Below are 3,215 nucleotides of genomic sequence, written 5' to 3'. Positions count from 1 at the left end.
TCTTCTCGGGTGAACGCACAATTAGTGCCCCGATTTGAGGAGAAATTGCTTATCACAACTTTGGGGGTTCATTTTTGGGATATACGTATTTGGACGGGAATTTTTGGGAGACTATTTTTTTGGAAGCAAATTTCAGAAGGCTGAGACCAAGAAAGTTTTCCAGAGGAAGGTTATTGAGGGAAGCGAATTCTCTTACAGTTCCTGGAGATTGCATAATAGCATCAGGATCAGGTAGGGTCTTGTATTTTTGATTATCGATTTATTATGCAATTATCCTTTCCTGTCTTCTTCGTGTCTGGGGTTTGTAAATTTGAAATTCTCTGTGAGGAATATTTAAACATTACGATATTGGAATTTATCAGATGCTTGTTTATAAACTTCTGTATATATGAGATTTAAATGGGAAGGGTTGAATCTAATATCGAAATTCTAGATTAGAAGTTTGGATGGTTGACTTTATTTATATACCAATATAAAAAAAGAGGCAATTCTTTAATATATTTATATGTTTATATATTAAAGAGGATTTGAGTTAGTATATTTATAAATCTATATATTTTTATATACATATTTATATTTAAACAAAATTAAATTTCAATTTAATTTTTTTTTTAAAAAAAAAAAAACAAATTCGTTATTTTTGTTTTTTTTAAAAATAATATATAAAACAAAAAAAAATTGTATTTAGTGGGGGGGGAGGGAATCACCCCGTACCCACCCCCACTGTCGGCGAGCCGACAGTACCTGCCGCCGCAGGCCTGCGGCAGAGCCGACGGGCTTTAAACGTTTGCTTAAAAAACTTTGTTGATTTCATTTTTTTTTATATATAATTTTAATTATTTAAAACAAATTTTATTATTATTTAAAATTTTTAATTAATAAAATTATAATATATTTTAAATTAATAATAGTTTTATCTTTATTAATATTTAATAAATAAATATTAAATGCATTAAACATAGTTTGTAAATATTAATTTATTAATAATTTTGGTTTAATATTAATAAATTAACAATTAATGAATAGATTAAGATAAGTAAGTAGAACAAGCAAGTATTGATTAATTTAATTAAAATTAGTTTAATTAAGTTAATTAATAATGAATATTATTTGACTAAATTATAGATTTGGATTATTGATTTAATGAAAGTTATTATAGAAATGGGTTAATCGTAAAGGGTAGTTGTGAAAACCTAGTTACTTGAATTTGACATTAAACTGAAACATAAACCTTACCTTAACTCAATAATATACTTTCAAATCCAATCTCTGAGACTTTGATGTTTTCTTTGTGTTCTTTGTGTTTTGGGGTTGTTCTAGTATTAATCAGTTTAGGTTGTTACCAGAGGCTTGGGGTTGTGAATGTGATGTTATGATGATTTGGTCTCGATCTTTCTTAACCCTACCATGGTAATGTGATGAAGTGCTCTATGACATGATTGTGTTTACTGTTTGTTATTGGTTTCTAGTTTCCTTGTGTGAAACTGAGATGTATGTATTTGAGATACCTAATTTAACCATTTTTGAGTCTCGACCAGTTATACTTGGATTGCTTTTCGGTGGCTTTAGAGGACTGAAGTGTTTGTTATGTTCTTGATGATGTCATGTGTTGACTTGACCATTTTGGAGTCTTCGATCAGTATTGTAATTTAATATTGGGATACTTTCTGGTTGCTCATTGGAGAACCATTGGATTTTGTGACTTATCATTGATGCCTTTAGTTGCTGATAGAGAACTGTCATGATCATATGATTACTAATTGATATTATCTGTTGCTTATGAAGAACTGATGTAATTTTGTGGCTTATCTTTTATGATGTTTTTCAGTTGCTTGTATAGGACTGAGGTGGTTTTATTATGATTCTTTGATTTATGATTTCATGAGCCTAGGGTAGGTTATCTATGTGTAGAGTCGGGAAGTGGTTTGCAATGGGGGTCGGAGCCCTAAGAGGCTGCCTTGAGAAACCCATTGTAAGTCATTTTTAATAAGTGAAAACATTTACACTAAATGAGAGAAAATGAACCTAACAAGATAATTGTATGTTCTCTCCCATGCCTTGAGTGCTAGTACAGACTAGGATGGGGTAGAGAGAACGCTTGGTTACGACCTTGCATTCCATAGTAGGCCTCGTCAGTACGAGAGGATACTAGTGGCCGCAGGATCAGTAGGGACCCAGGATTCCCAAGGGATTGCTCGAGTAACTTCTACATGACTTTTGCGATAAAACTTTCCCGCTTGCATATTAGGTTTCCTACGTGTCTTGTGGTACCTCTAGGATTTAGATGTCGATCTTTTTAGGAACCGTTGAGTTAGCATACTTATAGGATTTCCCGGACTTAGAGAGTATTTATGATTATAGGTTTTGTTATCCTATTTGGGACTTGAGACTATCTCCTCAGCACGGTGGGAGTGGACCATTTAGGTTCCACGCGGTCGGGTGGTAGTGCTTTTACTCTTACCATTGAGATCCATTCTGTGGTCACCGTGGCTGGAGTTTTCGTGATTGCGATTTACTTTCACCATGTCCTTGGATTATTATGATGGATGGTTAGTTTTTATGATAGGTGTTTTATCATTATGGATGTATGGATGTATCATGTACGGTGAATAGTTTCATATATTTTTACTGTACTTTGTATCATGGATTTGAGGATGTTGTATCTTTATCGTTACATATGTATATTCTTTTAAGCCTTTCATACCCTGTGACTTGTACAGTGGATGATTGAGCATTCCGAATTAATTTTCCGAGAGGCATTCGGAACAAATGTATATTATGGACATGGGACTTTCTGATTATTCTTTCATATGTATGCGATAGTTTTTAGACTTAGAATTAATTAAATTTAAACGCGACTCAACATCTTGGGATCTTTAAGAAATGTAACTTACAATGTATGTTTGTCGATGATTACATGTTATTGCTTCCACTACTATGTGTTTGGTGTGTATGTTATACTTTCTTACTTTAAAAAAAAAAATGTTTAGCAAACTTAGTGAAACTTTATGTTAATTCTTTTGGATCCCTTGGTGGGGCGTTACATCTGGTATCAGAGCTCGAGTTTCTACATTGGGAGCTCTGGGTATATTGGAACGCCACTAATGTTAACTAGTTGAACAAAAATGAAAACTTTAAACTGAAACTTGAAACTAGTTGAACTGAAACATTATGTAAACTATTAGTTACCTATTTTTCATACTTCAACACTTAAG

The sequence above is a fragment of the Cupressus sempervirens genome, chromosome 5, assembly GCF_028749045.1.
Source record: "Cupressus sempervirens isolate cs-2001-9-10 chromosome 5, ASM2874904v1, whole genome shotgun sequence".
Classification (NCBI taxonomy): domain Eukaryota; kingdom Viridiplantae; phylum Streptophyta; class Pinopsida; order Cupressales; family Cupressaceae; genus Cupressus; species Cupressus sempervirens.
The sequence above is the reverse complement of the archived record's forward strand: the minus strand, read 5'-3'. Positions refer to the sequence as shown.